Raw genomic sequence first — 17379 nt, forward strand, 5'->3', positions numbered from 1 at the left:
ATGCCCTTGAAGGTGATTTGTGGGATCTAGCCTCTACTTCTTTTTCTTCCTGGCCACGGGGTAAGTGGTTTGGCTCTACCACATATGCCTCCCATGATGTGCTGCCTTGTCAAAGGCCCAAAATAAAGCATCTTTTCTACCAAAGGCTGAATGAAGCCTCTAAAATGAGCCAAAAGAAACCTTTTCTAAGTTGATTATCCCAGGTGTTTTGTTATAGTAACAGAAAGCTGACTAACTCCCCTGAAGAACTCATTTTTCCCTTCTTCTCCTCATCTGCCCTTTTCTGAGTGATTGGCTTTGACCCATGGAATGTAAGCAAAATAACACATATCAATTTCTCCTTATCACAAAGATTGTGGGAACCTAGGCTAATGCAGAGGTAGCAGAAGACAGAAGTAAAGTCAGAATTCTGAAGATTCCTTCAGAGTCACCCATCTGCACAGCAGGTTTTATGTGAGAAATAAACATTCTTTTCAGAAGACACAGAGACTCATGGGTTGGGACTGCAACATACCTGGCCTACCCTGAGTAACACAGCACATCAGATAGATGTTTCTCTCAGTCTTAGTCAGGTCTCAGCTCAGCAGCTCTCATTTTTTTCTAGCTGTTACCCTGAAAAAGTCAGCATTCCCTATTGAGAAGTTAGAGCTATCATCTTTCCATTGGTGAGAGGAAAGGGATCTAGAGACAATTTAGCCCATGTCCATCACCACATTGTCATTAATAAGAGTGCTGAGATCCCACCTAGTTCTCTTTCTAAAATGTTTAAAAATTTGGTACTCAAACTCATTTTTGGACCAGCAGCATCACCTGAAAACTTGTTTGCAATGTAGACTCTCAAGCCCCTCCCTCAACCTTCGGAATTATAATCTTCACTTTAAAAGGATCCACAGGTGATTGGAAAAGACATTCCAGTTTGAGAAACATTGGTTTAAATCTGGCAGTGACTCTGGCAGCCATGCTGGCTGCTGGATGTCTGACCACCCTGCCCTGGATTCTTGATGCATACTTCCCTCTTCTGAAGTCTGCATGGATGTTTGCCACAGGCCCATGATATTGAGTGCAAGTGAACCTTGAGATTTGTAGCCCCTCATTATTCTGGTCCTCTCTGTGTCTTGTCTCAAGTCAGAGGTAAAATGAAACCTAAGGCATGAGTGTTCAATCCAGGTCCCCTCTCACTAGGTGTTAGTGCCTGTCCCATGTGTGGGAAAGGCAACCTGGAGGCTTCTTCCTGTTCCCTGCCCCCATCACCTGCTCTTGACCTTGTTCAGGCTCTGGGCAAACAGATGGCTTTGGCAAGTGCAGAGTCTCCTGCTTCTCCCTCCTAACCTGCCTTCCTATTTCCTCCCTGGCCCCACGCCCTGTGACTGCCCTTCCTCTATGATTCCTACAGGAGGGTGCCATGGATAAGGCCAAACTGCTCCCTGGCCCCGCTCCCAATTACAAGAAGCCAGAAGCTGAGTCAGGAAGTGCGCTAAGCTGAAATTGAGGCCAGTTGCTGCTTGGAGCCCAGGCAGCTTTTGCTGGGTGAGGTTATCTGATGACAAGGCGCAGGCTTGTCTTTCCTGCTCCAGTCCCCTGCCCTGGGTCAGCCTTGCTCTTGGCATCTCCTTCTCCACTTTCCACATGCCGCTGGCAACTCCATGCTGGGGGTTTGCCAATGGGAGGCCACTGTCTGCTGCTCCGAGCTGCTTCTTCCCTGCTGTTTGTGAAAGCGGTTCTTCAAGGGAGCACGGCCTGATGCCTTCCACAAAGAATGACTTTCATCAAGGCTGTGTCATGGGGCTTTGCAGTGGGGGCTGCTGGACTGAGGGCCAGGAGGGAGGGGAAGAGAGCTGGCCACCGTGGCAGATGGAATCTGGCCCAGGGCGGATGTCGAGTGCCTTCTTCAATATGCCTTTTCCCTTTTAATCTCCTCTTGAGCAGAGCTGATCAATTAGAGCTGTAATTATTTTAATCTTCTTCTTTGCTGTCCTGTCTGACTGCCTGCCACTGCCCATTGACTCTTTCTGCTAACAATGTACTTAGGTGGCAGCTTCCGCAGAGGCCATTTCAGGCAAACCAGTTTTGTAATAGCCCCAGCAACCATGTGAGATTGCCTGGCCAGAGGCCATTCCTTCCCTTGCTGTGCGACCTTTGGCAAAGCTGTCTCCACTCTTCTCCCTTTGCAAAGTGAGTCAGATCTGTGGGGTAAGTGAGAGAAACAAGTTGTCAAAATGAGAGCTACACACTCTTTGCAGCACACATGTCAGCATCATAGTGGCTTAAGAACATCAGTTTGGGAACCAGAAAATATGGTTCTTCTACTTGTGCATTGATCTTTCCATCTCATGGTCTCTGAGCTCTGTCTGTATAAATGAGCACCATAAATTTTCAGAGTTGTCATTTGTTACAGCCAGGTCTACATGATGTAAGTGTAGCTCAGAGCACAATGCCAGACCCCCAGTTATGACTGGGTAAAGGTGAGCCTTTTAGAATCATTATTATATACAGCACTTCCCTGTGACTGAGCGAAACAGGTGTTTGAAGAATTAAGTTGGTAAAACTGGATTTGTGCCGTGATATATACAGATAAACAGAGCCCCTTTTGTTATCATGGGTGGTAAAATGAGGAATAGAGTATAAACTAGATATCTCTGGAATCTTTGATAATATGACACTTCTTCTTGCAAATTCTTATGAAGTGAAGGAGGGGGTGAGTGTCTCGGCTCACAAAGAAAGGAATTCCTGCGCCAGGTTAAGTATCTTTTCAATTGGATTTGATGAGCTTGGTGGATGTGGACTGTCCTAGGAGATCTTAGACTCCAGCTTGAGAGTAATGCAGAACACGCCCACCTACCTCCCTTTCTCCCTCCCAATGTTCATCTTAATGAAGCATTCCATTTTGTTCAGCTCAGCATAACAAACATGAAAATGAGTTGGGGGCTAAAAATACAAAGACAATTGATTCATGGTTTCTGCTTTTCAAGAGTTCACAGGGGGTGGGGAAAGGCAGATAAGCATAAATGGGAATTAGAGGGAGAAGTGTTAGGCAGACACAAACACTGATTTTGTAGGAGAAGATATATAGGGGTCACCATCCTAGCAACTGAAAATACAGGGGGGATAGATGTTCAGGGAAGGCATCCCAGAGGGATTAACACTTTGGAGAAGAGTTCTCCTTCTAGGTAATCTTTAGATGTAATTAAGATAATCTTTGGTGTAATCAAGTGTATCTGCTTTTGCTGCATAATAAACAGTCCAAGTGGATTTGAACAAGAACAATTTATTCAGTTCACAATTCTGGGGGTCAGCTAGGTGGTTCTGTCTGGGCCAGGTTGGCCAGCCTCTGCTGGGCTTGCTTCTCTGTGTTCATTTGGTGAAGTGATGGGTTGGATGATCTAGGATGGCCTCACTCACAGCTGGAAGAGTGCTAGTTCCCCTTTGCATGGACTCTCACCCCCAAGCCACCATGTGGGCTTATTTACGTAGCATTTTCATCAAGAAAGCAAGCCATGGTGCTCGAGCGGTTTTTCAAATCTCTCCCTGCATGTCATGGTTTCTAACGCCCTCATCAGCAAAGTCAGTCCCAGGACAGACCTAGATTTAAGAGTTGCTAAAATGGGTCTCATCTTTTGATGGAAGGTGTAGAATTTTTGGCCATTCTTGCAATCCAGTGTGTTGCTTGTATTTAGGAAACAGAGGGCAAAGTGGGGCTGAGATATAGAAAATCTGGGATACAGAGAGCTTTGTGCCAAAGAAATAGGAAATTGTCTAAGTGATACGATCTGTTTCTCAATTAGATCAAGTGTCCAATATTCCATCTTTAAAGATGGTCTACTGTGTTAAGTATTGCCCATCCCAAGTGTCTTCTTTTGGAATGAATATACTCTCGGGAGGTAGTGTAATGTTTAAGTTTAATCAGTTGCTTCATTGATCTGTCCTCCAGGGCAGGAATAGTCATGATGGCCCCAATAACAACATCTTTGGAAAATCAGTGGTAGTGGATGGAACTTGGAAGAGGAGGACTGGGAGACACAAATGAAGAAGACCCAGGCTTAGTTTCATCTGTTTGCCAAAGCTGCCGGAAGCTGTTCCTGCATCTGAATATATAAGGATGGACACATTACAAAGTCATTTGCTGAACTAACCTCAACGGAACTTAGAAACCAGATGTCCCACAAAAAAAGAAAGGACATTAGCAGCATGTCATGGTACCTCCCTGACAGCCTGATAAATTGTCTCCTTCCTCGTCCTTTAACCACCCTTACTACTGACTGAGAAGTTGGAGCATCCAGCCTGCTGTGAGCCCTGCCACAGGTAGTGGCCCTAGATAAGAATCCAGCTTCCAGAGAGTCATTTGCAAGGAAACCAAGGGCTCATAGTAGTATTTCTTAAATTTTAGCAGGACTCAGATTGACGTGGTGAGTTTGCTAAAACAGATGGCTGGCCCCACCCTCGAGGGTTTCTGACTCTAGGTCTGACATGGGACCTGAGAATTTGCCCTTTTGACAAGTTCCCCCCGTGATGCTGGTACTGCTGACCCTAGAACTACATTTGAGAACCCCTGACCTAGAGATTTGAAAATCTTATAATTCTACTTAGGGTTCCCCTGATTGCAGAGGTCTTAAGCCTTAACTGTTCTTAGAGACCATTTTTAAAAACATCAGTGCTCAGACTTTGCCTGCAGAGTCTGCTTTAATTGGTCTGACTGGAACCTGTTATCTTCAGTTTCTAAAAGGTCTCTGAGTGATTCTGATGCACAGCCAGGGCTGAGAATCGCTGTCTTATTTTAACAACTCTCAGAGAGAGGTCTCCAAACAGCAACAGCAGCACCAGTACCTAGGAACAGTTTAGAAATACAAATTCTCAGGACCTACCCCAGACTTACTGTTTTAGTCAGCTTTTTCATTGCCATGACCAAAAGACCTGACAAGAACAATTAGAAGAGAAAAAGTTTATTTGGTGGCTCACGGTTTCAGAAGACTCAATCCCATAAGAAGCTGGCTCCATTCCTTGGGCTCGAGATGAGGCAGAACATCATGGCGGAAGAGTGTGGTGAAGGAAAGTGGCTCAAGACATCGTACCAGGGAGCAGAGAGAAAGTGACTCCACTTACTGGATACAAAACGTAGGTACCTAAAAGGCAAACCCCCAAGGACCCCCCTCCTCCAGCCACACCCTACCTGCCTTAGTTACCACTCAGTTAATCCCTATCAGGGGATTAATTCACTGATTGCGTTAAGGTTCTCATAACCCAATCATCTCACCTCTAAATCTTCTTGGATTGTCTCACACATGTGCTTTTGGAGGACACCTCATATCCTAACCATAACTAGTACTGAATCAGAAATTCTGGGGATGAAACCCAGCAACCTGTGTTTTAACAAGCCCTCCAGGTGATTCTGGTTGCACACTGAAATCTGATTAGGCAACTGTTTCAAAATGAAATGGAGAACTATCTTAGAAAATCCTCTACAATATCCTTTTTTTTTTTTTGAAGATGGGCTGTGGAGAGGTGACATACAGTTGTCAGAGTCTGGGATTCTGGGTATGCCATCAAAAATATCTGAAATATAATCTTAGACCTAAGGAGAGTTTTCTGACTAGAATGGAGCAGAAGATTTGCATGCTTACTTCCCTGTGACCTCCAAAGCAGCCTCTGAGGCTCCTAAATCCCTCCACATGGAATGGAAACCAGAAAATTCTGCCCTAATGAAGGCACTAAATTAATTGTGTGACCTCTCTGTGTTGTGGGGCAGGTCGATCAGAAAACACACCTAGTCCCAGTTTTGTCCAAATTGAAGAGTCTTTAGCCAGATGGCCTGCGACTGCTCCCCATAAGATCCATAACTGTCTCTGCAAGGAACAGCCCTGAGCCTGAGCATTTTAGGATATTTAATGACAAAAAACACTGGGTTGACATAGCTGCAAGCAAGCAGGTACAGAAGCTGAATTGGGCAGTTAGCGAGACAATGCAATGGGTACATTGGTATTTCCCATGGGACTTTTCAGGTTGTCATAGGAGCAAGCAAGCAAAAAGGAAGGGAGTCAAAATGACCCTAGTTCAGTACTCCTTAGAGAATGGTTACTAATGACTAGACAATCAATCTCTGACAAGGTACATTGCCCAAGAAAAATGGAATCCAAAGAGAACAATTTTATAAGAATTGCTATTTTGTGTTGTCAAATATGCCAAGCTACTTAACTATTAATGGGTACAGAGGCAGGCTTTCCCAGGGAAGAAGCATTTCTTACATGATGTGGAGTCTCAGGTTAAAATGAAGTCTCTTTGGTCATTGCTCATAAAGCCTGGCCCATAACATCTGTGTCTCTGTTTCCTCATCCCAAATACATGACATGATTGCACCAACTAAATCGTCTACCTTACAGTTTTAAGTAGATCAAATGAGATTCCACAGATATGGTTTTAAAGTGTTATGTAATCCTTGTTCAGTAGGAAGAATATTAAGTAATGGCTTCTTCTTGTCTCATGTACATACAACTTGCATGACTACTTTCCTCAGTTTGGAAAAAAAGCAAAGCTGTAAGTCATATTCCTCTGGCTTTATAAATTAATGATTTGGAGACCCTGCATTTCAGAATATCAGTTCTTCAGTGGGGCCTCTGCCACTCATTGTTATCCCAGATTGGCTGAGACAGCCTTAGTCTAAAGCCAGGGCACTGGAGCATGATCTGTATGTACCTCTGCAGCTTCTGTCTCTTCTGCATAGATGGATATATGCTGCACGGGGGACATTCTTTATCCCTTCATATTGCTCTGGCCAGTCTAGGCAGGTTCTAGAGGTGGGCCCAAAGACACTGCACTTTCACAGATACCCCTGTTACTCACTTTTAAGTCAAGTTAGAAGGTTTCAAAGTCTAGAGGAGTATTCAGCATTGGTCTAGGCTGAGTCACAGCCAATACTTCCATGGAAACTGGAGAACAGGTACACTGACTCATGCACCTTTTGAGTTGGAAGGACATATAAAAACAGAAATAAGTTCAGAAAATCTAGAAAATAAGACTTGTTCCAATTCCTAGGTACCCATTGTCATAGTCTGGTCCTTTCTCTTGACACACATAAGAATAAGCTCAGGACACTAAAACTTTCATGGAGTCTGAGGGATAGGAAGGCTATTTCTTATTCCACTGGATATTGTCATTATTGGATACCAGCTTCTTAAAGCATTCTTTGCAGTCATGCTTTAAGCCAACGATTTACCAAGGATGGAAATCAGGCCAGGGGCATCTGCATTGTTTGGGGAGTTGTCAGAACTGGGGCCTCACCTGCACCCAGTCCCTGGGAGTGAGGCTCTGTAATCAAGTCTACTAGGGGCACTTTTAAGGCATGCTAAATTTGAGAATCATTGCTTATATCCAGTAGATTTTAAGCTTGACTGCACATTGGAATCACCTGCAGAGATTTTAAAACATCCTATGCCCAAAACATAACCCACACCAATTAAATCAAAATCACTGAAGGTGAGACCCACGTGTCAGAGTTAAAAACAAAATAAAACAAAAAAGGGCTTTTAGATGATTCCAGTGTGAGCCAAGGTAGAGAGTGCCTTAAAACCACGATAAATAGCCAGGTTAAATCCATTGAACACTTTGTCTGACCCATTGAAACTGTTACTGATGGCTGAAAGAAAAGACCATAACAAAACAAAATTGACCTAAAAGTTCTCCCAAACTAGGCTGAATCTCATCTGAAGGTATAGCATGGAATCGAACATGAACTCATAAATTCCACCCTGCAGACAGTCCCACTGAGAACTCAGGTTGTTTTCTCCTTGACAACTTCTTGGTGTGAGAGAACAGCTTACCAGTTGCAAGACAGAAAGAAAGAGGGCAGGATCTTGGGAGGATCAAATGCCATAGTATTCCTGAATCTGTTTTAATATAGAGGCTTAATCCAAGTTGGAATTTTGTTTTTCCAGAAGCCAAAGTTAGGCAGAGCAATTCTCACTCATGAATGCCTTTGCCTATGAAAGTCTTTCAGTCCTTTTAGCACTGCTGAATTTAATCAAAAGTCTCATAAACGGCCCCCACCCCTTTGGCTTTTATTGCATCTGACTGTCATCACCTTGCTGGGTTCCTCCAACTCTTTCACTGTGGGTGGAGCAACCAGTCCGACTCTCGGACACGGTCAGCCTCAACCGACAGTGACTTTTACCTTAAGAGATGTGCCAGGTAATTTAACTTCAACTCATAAAATTAAGCCCTCTGATTTGGAAGGCTGCCCTACTGGGCAGCTCACCTGTGTGACTGATTTTTCTGAACCCTTTCTGTTGCCTCTTGGGTAATATGAATTGGGAAGCTGCAGAGGGCAGGGGAGGGAGAAAGAGAAAGACTGAAGTCTTAGAGGCAGCAGTCTTCATTCTGAACACGCAGGTGGCCTCTATTCTAACTTTGAGAGCTGCCTTTAATGAGACTAAAGGTTTCTCTTAATTGCCTTAGCAGAGTGCACCCAGAGGGCATCTGTCCCTTTGTATATTATCTTTGTCCACAGAGCTAATTTTGCATTCTCTGGGCACCAGCCTGGGTACAGATCTCATGACACCTTTGAGTTCCTTCAAGGTCCTACTTTCACAAGAGCAGCAGTAGCCTAATAGATCTGCTAACTGATTTATATCAGAATGAAAGGTTGGTTCTGTGGCATACTCTAAAACAAATGACTTAAAAATCCTCATGGATTTCTGTTCTCCAAGGTTTCTTGTTAGCCTCATCATCCTACAGTTTGTTTTTGATTTGCTCTCTTCCATAATATTTTCCTCTTGGGAATTTCAAAGTTTTCCACATCTCTGATTTTGATGAGGGAAGGAAGGTAAAGTGATGAAGGAAAGGGTCTGCTAGAGCATGCCTTTTCCCCCACACCTCAGGGTTCCATGTTTTCTCCTTTTGTCCCTTTGTCACGGATACTCTTGGCTTTGGCTGCCAATCAGAAGCTCTGGGTAGCTGACACTGGATCTGGCTCTCATCTGAAATTGGTGGGCACCCTTCCATTTCTGGGCGAGACATCCAATGATCTTTGCTGGGCTCATTCTTCAGTTGCTGGGTAACATGGACACACAGAAGTTGTGCCCAGCATACAGCCTAAATTCTTGTTGTGGTTTGGATCTTGAATGTCCACTAAAGGCCTGATTGCCATCCTGTGGAACCATTAGAAGGTGGTGAAACCTTTAGGAGGTGGGGCCTGGTGGAAGGAAGTGAGGTCACTGGGGGGTGCCCTTGAGGGCATATTAGGCCCCTCGCCTCTTTCTCTGTTTGCAAACTGCCATGAGTTGAGTACCTTTGCTCCACCTTGTGTTCCCTGTCATGCTGTTCTGGCTCGCCAGGGGACCAAGACCCCATGGACTGAAAACATGAGCCCAAATAAACTTTTCCTTCTTCCAGGTTGATTTTTCTCAGGTATTTTTTACACTGATGGAATGCTAACGCAATCCCTCTAGTTGCAGCTGAAGTTCTTCCTCTTTTGTTTTGTCCTTGGCCAGGAAACAAGCCCACTTTCACAAGAATCCATCCTGCCAAATTGATAAAAGGAGGCTCTCATTTGTATTTGAAATAACTGGTTCTCATCTGTCTTATTTCAGATAAAGAATAGCTGGAGACCTTGGTATCATGTGGAAGAGTTGGCTTCCAGCTCTTGTGACATTTGTCACCTTATCAAAGGCACCAGGTGAGCCTCTCCAAGTTGTGTGGACCGAAACTATATATCATCAAGGAAAAGGAGTCCAAAAATAGGCTGTGTGGAAATGATGCTTTTAAATGCTGCCTCTTGACTTTGCATTTTGGGCTAAAGGTCTTCAGGAGTGAAGGCAAAAACGTCGTTTATCCTGTTACATTAAAAAAAAATGAAAAATAAATTAGAACAGATGTAGCACAGAAGCACAGGTTTTGCAAGGCAGTTTGGAAATGTCGAAATGATTCTCTTTTTTTCCAGTTGGGGTAAACAAGAAAGTTGTTGCAATATATGAAGGGGGTAGGATTTTTTTTTTTTTTTTAACAATTCAGAGCTGATAGGAAAAAACATGAACTAGTAAACTATCATTTTGAGAGAAGGTAAATGTGAACGATCTTTCTCCACAGTTGGAACTGTTCGCCTGCCCCTTTCAAAGCAATGTTTCCTAAGCACGTATGGTGTGTCCCTTCGTAATGGCCTGATTCCTTCTCCTTGCCTCTGTTCATTCCATTTCTCTCCAGAATGAATTTCTTCCTCTCATGGTTAGAAATGTGGCTTGATTTTAAAACAAAACAAAACAAAACCCACCTAGCTTTACATCTTACAACCAAGGCTTTCTTTTAATCCAAAGAAGTGCCACAAGGGCTTGGTTACAAAATGTTTTTCTAGCCAGTATGTGTTAAGTGTCTGCTCATAGAGGAAAGGGTTGGTCCTAACGTTTGCCAATGGACCTTATATAACTTCAGAGGAGGGCGGGCCTGACTTTTCCAGCATCCCCAAATTTCCTTTGTGTTCACTCAGTTGGAGACAGTCCCGACTCTATTGCCAGTGTGTGGAGAACTCTAAAGCAAATGGAGGCATTGTGGGGAGATCTGAATCTTCTTAGACATTGTTGCTGGCTCTGCTGCTGGTGGGGGAGCGCAGAGAGACAACTAATGGGGGAATAGAAAACGGGCTTCCCCAACAGATTGGAAAAGAGCAAAAGGTTCTGATCCTATGACCTGCCATCAACCTCTCTTGGAGCCACAGAAGAGTCTCCCATGAGGCAGTACTTTGGGGTTCTTAGACATTGTGTTCTCTGCACCCTTTTTCTTAAAATTATTACCCCAATGATGATCTTTTGTTTATATGAGTTAAGTTTATTAAAATTTACCATGAGAATTTAACATTAAGAGAAAAATTTAAATGCTGTATTTATTCATTCTACACATTAACATAATATTATGTATTATTGATGTAACATTAACACATATTATAATATGAAAGTCATATATATTTTTCCAAACAAAAATTTAGTGAAAAGAGAAGCACCATTTAATGTCTGACCTTATAGAAGAAGACAGCTGGATTCTTACAACTGCTTTCGTCTTTCACCTGGTGTGAGATCACATTATGTTGCCTCTGGAAAACTCCAGTCTATACCCATGGTACTACTGCAGGTGAAAAGGCAAATAGCATCCTAGGGTTATGATGAAAACAGTTTTGACCTTGTGAGCTTGAAAAGGTCTTGGAGGCCCCACTGATCCCAGGAATACACGTTGAGAATCACAGCTGTGCTTGAACCCTGTGGATCAAGGGTGGGAATGCAGATGCTCATTTTTTGACCATATTTTTTGTTTGTGCATATTAATTGGTATTTCTTTTGGCAATTGATATGATGTTTACTAATCATTTCCTGGTAGAGTATACCCCAAGTTTAGGACTTTTAAATTTAAATTTATTTTTTAAAAAGCTATCTTAGGTTTATATGAAATTTCATAATAGGCAATGATAGGAAAAACACCAGGACAGTAGCTGTCTCAGGTTGAGGATCAACATGAAAAAGATTCTCTGGGGTCATAGTAATGTTCTATGTCTTGATAGAGGTTTGGATTGAAATTCATCAAATAGTATGTTTAAGAATTTTGCTTTTTGTATGTAAATTTTATGAAAAATTGTAAAATGGATTTAACCGTAATCAATGATATGCATGCCGAAACAGTAGTGAGTATCCCAGTATCTACTCACCTATAAATGTATCAGAAATAAAGTGAAATCATGGAAAGATAGAAGGATGGATAGACACATAATCAAGCAAATATTATAAAATGTTAGAAACTAAAAAGTCACTATATGGGTGTGCCATGTAAAATTCTTTCACTCTTTTGAACATTTTCACAATACAATGTTAGAAGTTAGTGATATGAAGAAATATAGGAAATAAAACAATGGTGTTAGTCCATGGATGGAACAAACATTAGGATGCTTGGGTGACTCTCTGGGGAAACAAGGATTAGAATAGCTAATAGATGTGCTTCCACCCTCTCTACAGCCCCACCTTGCTTATATGTTCTAGTCAACCCATGGATAAAAAGGCTGAGAGGGTGTCAAGGCCTGTGGTTAGTATTGGGGACATGTTAAATATTAATTTAACACGGTGAAACAGGTGTGAATGTAACATGGGTCATTCTCTCACAGAACTTACAATTGAGGAGAGCAGAGGAAGGGTCAGAAAAAGGGTGACTGTATCGTGAGCATTCATTTTAATTTTTATAATAATCTTTCAAGATGGATTTATCACACCTACATAAAAGATGGAGAAACGGAGGCTCGGAATAGTTCACAAGTAATGTGCACTCCATTAATAGGTGGTAGCTGGACTTGAACTAGTGACTCTATGGCTCCTGCATGTGACTACCTGATAAACTATATGAAAGGCAGAATGAGATATGAGGCTAAATTTTGGCCCAAGTGAGCTGGTATCGAAGTATATAGGAAAGAAAGGTAAATTCTGACTTCATAAAGGAGGTTTTCAAAGCCTTGAAGAATAAGCATCATTTTAATGGAAAGATAAAGGCATCTGGGAAAGGCTGTGCAGATAGCATGAATTGTAGCAGCGGAAGGACTCTTCCTATGGATCCCAACTTCACCCTCAGCCAGCTGTGTGATCTTTGGAGCATGCCCAAGGTTTAGTTTCCTCACCTGTAAATGCTAGTAATAACAATCAGATTTCAAGTGGTTATAAGAATTCAATGAAATGATGCATGAAAAGTCGTTAGTTCAATGCTTTTTTAAGGGCTCAATGAATATGAGCTATTATTATTGCAGTCATATAGGCAAGAAAGGGCAAATCATGTTGTGCTGTTTTTTTCCTGTTAGGTAATTTTAACTCCCTCAGTGAAAGGGGAATACACACAGCTGAACACATGGAGCTACTTGATCCGAGCACTGTAGGAAGTATCTGGATTATGAGCCACAAGGGTATTATAAACGGTGTAGCTTTTGTCTTTTCGTTCTGACTGCTGTGGGTAGCCAGCACAGCACTGGTTTTAAGTAAGTAGAAGCTTAAAACTATTTAATCAAGTTGTGTTGTGGATGCCAAATCCCATCTACTCAGCGGAGGATCAAACTCTAGAAGGCAAGATGTGTTTCCAGTTTCTTTGTTCTCATTCACAAATCTCCTGTAGTTTCTTTGCTTCTAGTTGTTGTTCTTGCCAGGTCTTTTTGTTGTTGTTGTTGCTATGACCAAAAGACCTGACAAAAACAGCTTAAGAGGAGGAAAAGTTTATTTTGGCTCATGGTTTCAGAGATTTGGTCCAAGGCTGGCTGACTCCATATCTCTGGGCCGGAGGTAGGGCAGACCATCATGGAGGAAGGGTATGACAACCAGGAAGCAAAGAGCTCCACTCACCAGGGACAAATTACAAACTCCAAAGGCATGCCCCCAGTGTCATAATTCCTCCAGTCACACCCTACCTGCCTACAGGTACCACTCAGTTAAACTGTATAAGTGGATTAATACACTGACTACCTTATAGCTCTCATAATCCAGTCATTTCACCTCTGAAAATTCTTGCATTGTCTCACATATGAGCTTTGGGGGGATATCTCATATTTAAATGATAATAGGCCCTGCTCCAACCCTCCCCAATTTTCCAGGGCTTTTCTCTTTATCTCCACTGTAACCCTACTTATAAATATGTCCTTTCTTGAAGCTAGCCACACTTTATATCCAAGTGACCCCTGTTGCCCTCTCTCTATGTCTCCTTTCCCTTCATTTCTCAATGCTGAGATGGGAGCCAAAAGTGTTCAGGGGGGTTTAGTGGCTGGATAGTGGCTAGAGTGGAACCTCACTCATTCAAAGGACTGATGGAAGAAGAAGAAGAAAGTAGCTGGAATATGTCGCAGGTGGCTGAAAGCAAGTGTGGAGTCAGGGTACTAAGCCAGAATCCAGGTGCTTCAGAAAGGGGAGCAGAAATCTGCAGTAAATGGGTGCAAAGCATGTTGGGATAGTGTCTGGATGCCATTACATCTCTTCACTCCTCCCTTTGCCTGAACTATGCTGAGGAAAGGACTGAGTAAGGGGGCAGCCAAAGTCTCTGTCCTCATGGATATTACATCCATGGTGGAATGTTCTGGATGCACATTACATAAGGAAAAGAGTCTTCAAGGTAATTGTCAGACAGAAGTAATTTAAGAAAGGAAGGGAGGGTGTTAAGAATGACTTTGGGGATGACAGACATTAGATGTAGTCAGAGGAGCTGAGACCTGGAGGACAGGAAGAGGTCAGATCCATTAGAATGGGGAGAGCAGCTGTAAAAGGGAACTGCGAGAGCCAAGATCCTGTAAAGGAGACAGAAATGGCATTTTCAAGAAAGGAAAGTGAACTAGATGCATGTCATTTGTTGGCTGCCCTGTACTGAGTCCATTTCCTAATTTTGGTGGATGAACCCACTGACAAGAGACAGAACCCACTTTTCACTAAGAAGAAATGGTGAGGTACTTGCTCTCTTCTTAGCAGTCAGAGCTGAACACATGACCTAGGGCCTTCCAGCTAACTAAATGCTTCTGATGGGACTTTGAGCCTTCAGTAATCTATTTAAAGATATAGGTCCGATTAGAATCTGTTTCTTCTCTGGTTGGTGGATATATATTGAATGCAATAATTTTGAAAACTTCTGTCTTTAGCAGACAGGATGGGGAATGCCAGGTGCCTGTGAAGGGTTGGTGGGAGGGTGTGATGACAAGTTTCCTCCCTGCAGATCATATCTGGAAGATACGGGCTGCATCCCCTGACCTACAGGACCTGCTGTCACTAAGCCATCCTTCAGTTTAGGACTAGAACAGGATAGTGACCTTTATCTTCGAAACTATCTGGAGCAGGGCCCATTGCATGCCAGGGGTATTCTGTGGTTTAATATTACATTGAGTTTCTTTGGTTGTAAATAATGCCAGATCTCGGGTACAAGAAAATCCCAATCCTACATCATTAATGCAGCAATTGATGTCACAATTCTGCGTGCTTTTCATCTGTTGCTTTTAAAAAGTCACTATCTTATAACTGGCTGAAGTGTGCCAATATTTGGTGCTAATGTTGGAACTTAGTTCCCAGGTTTGTAGGCTGGTGGTCCTTCTCTTAAAAGATATGGCAATCTCTCCAGCAATTAATCCTTTTGGTGCTTGTGTTTTCATTCATTGGGCCTTTAAATTGTGAATTTTTAAATATGTCTAAGCTAATCACTTAAAATGCCATAAATAATAAAAATTTGCTTTCTCAATATAGTATGCAGATGTTAAATAAACATATTAAGATGCTTCACATTACGCATCATTAGGAAAATGCGAATTAAAATAAGATGCTACCACATACCTATGATAATCCATAACACAGCACTAAATGTCAAAAAGGATATGAAGCAATAGGAAATTCTCATTCTTTGCCATTGGGAATGCCAAATAATAGAACCACTTTGGGAAATGGTGTGGAACAGTGTTTCTTACAACACTAAATATATTTTTATCATATATATATAGGATCCAGCGGATGTACTCCTTGGTTTTTACCAAGATGAGTTAAAAACTTATGCCAACATAAGAATACATATATAATGTTTACAGCAGCTTTATTCATAATGGACATATCTTGGAAGCAACCAAGGTATCCTTTAATAGGTGAATGGGTAAGGAAACTGTGGTGTATCCAGACAATGGAATAGTATTCAGCACTGGAAAGAAATGAGTGAGCAAGTCTCATGAAAGGGCATCAATTACTAAATGAAAGAAGCCAGTCTGAAAAGGCTACATGTTATATGATTTCAACTATTTGGCATTCTGGAAAACAAAAACCTATGGAGTGGTAAATAATTTTTTTGTATTTTATAGGTGGGGAGAGATGAATAGGTGGAATACAGAGAATTTTTAGAGTGATGAGAATGCTCTGTAAGGTATTATAGTGATGGATGCATGCCATTATGCATTTGTCCAAGCCCATAGAATCTACAAAGAGTAAACCTAATGTAAACTATAGCCTTTGGGCAATAATGAGGATCAATGTAGATTCCTCAGTTGTAACATATTACTTTTATGGTTGGAGGTACCTATAGTGGGGGAGGGAAAAATTTTGCAAAAGGTCATTGAATCAACCTTTATTACAGGAATAAAAATATCTATGTAATATTTTAAAAAGCTGCTACAAATAAAAAATAATGAAAATTTTAAAAAATTTAAATGCTGTTATGCTGTTTTAGGTTTTTGGATGCAAAGCATCATCCAAAATATCTGACATCTGGTTGTTAAGAGAACAGGCTAGGAGACCCAGAATGAGCATCAGGGATGCTGAGGTACTGAGGAGCATTCAGCAGACCATCTGCAAGGATGTATTTGATCCTACCTAGGTAAATAAGTCATATCACTGTATTGCTTTAACAATGGATGCAAAATAAATGGTCTTTTCCATAGCACCCCTTTATCACTGCTTTAGAATTTGGAAGTCCATCACTTCTATTGTCATAAGTCAGCAGCTCATGAGGTGATAGACAACATCATTTCAAATTGCAACCACATTTAGTGTATTTAATGAAAACTGCCCTCCACACTCGACCTTAACCTAGCAATTCTTATCAATGCCAGAAACCTGGCTCATTAATTAAAGCTGCCCTTGGACTGAGCTGAATCCAAAATGATGATTTGCTAGACGAAAACAAACAAACATAAAAAGGCTTGGTGAGGGGAGAAAAAAATGCTTGAAAGGGCTTCCCGGGGATAATAGCATTGGTGCATTTGGTCATTTGACCATCCCAAAGCCCCAGGCTGACTCCCAAGGACTCCTCAATTACATGTAGGAGGACCTTTCATTATAATACCTTAATACATAAAAATATACCATCAACACAGGAAAGAGTCCATTTCTCTCAAGTAAAGCAGATGAGAGTCTCATAGGAGAGCAAAGTGAAGTCATACTATTTCGAAATCACACGGCACTTTGTTATTAGAAATGATGGGAACTCTAGAGTTGGAGATCAAGGCCATCCAGTGAACAGGTGATAAAACCATGATTTGAACCCATTTCTGTATGACTTGACAACATTTATTATTTTGTTGCAATGCTGATACTTAGGTTTGGATCTGCTCATTTTCTATCTATAGATGAGAGGCACAGTAAAAGAACATCAGTGAAATTCTGAAGGTTTTGGCTAACAGGTGATGGGAAATAAAATCAAATACTAGAACACTTATTAATACCACTGTTAATGCCACTGTAACTAATTTAAAATGTGGAAAGTGAAAATAATATACTTCTAATTGGCACTAAGTGTTTTTCTCCATGAATGACTTGAGTTGATAAACGTTTTTGTAGGTTCATTCTCACCTTCCATTCTCTGTGAAATACTTTGTATTAATGGTCTTAAGGCCCAGTGTGAGTTCTCCTCACTTGGAGATTTTAGGAACTTAATGTT

General features: G+C 41.8%; 1 long non-coding RNA gene across 1 annotated transcript; it reads left to right on the forward strand.

The window, feature by feature from the left end:
• Nucleotides 1-1301: 1301 nt before the first annotated feature.
• LOC144378048 (uncharacterized) lies at nt 1302-11716 on the forward strand. The gene is made up of 3 exons (XR_013439537.1): nt 1302-1527; nt 3929-5109; nt 9576-11716. It is a non-coding gene; the product is annotated as an uncharacterized LOC144378048 (long non-coding RNA).
• Nucleotides 11717-17379: the final 5663 nt, after the last annotated feature.

The sequence above is a fragment of the Ictidomys tridecemlineatus genome, chromosome 5 (genome assembly GCF_052094955.1).
Source record: "Ictidomys tridecemlineatus isolate mIctTri1 chromosome 5, mIctTri1.hap1, whole genome shotgun sequence".
In the NCBI taxonomy this organism is placed as follows: Eukaryota; Metazoa; Chordata; class Mammalia; order Rodentia; family Sciuridae; genus Ictidomys; species Ictidomys tridecemlineatus.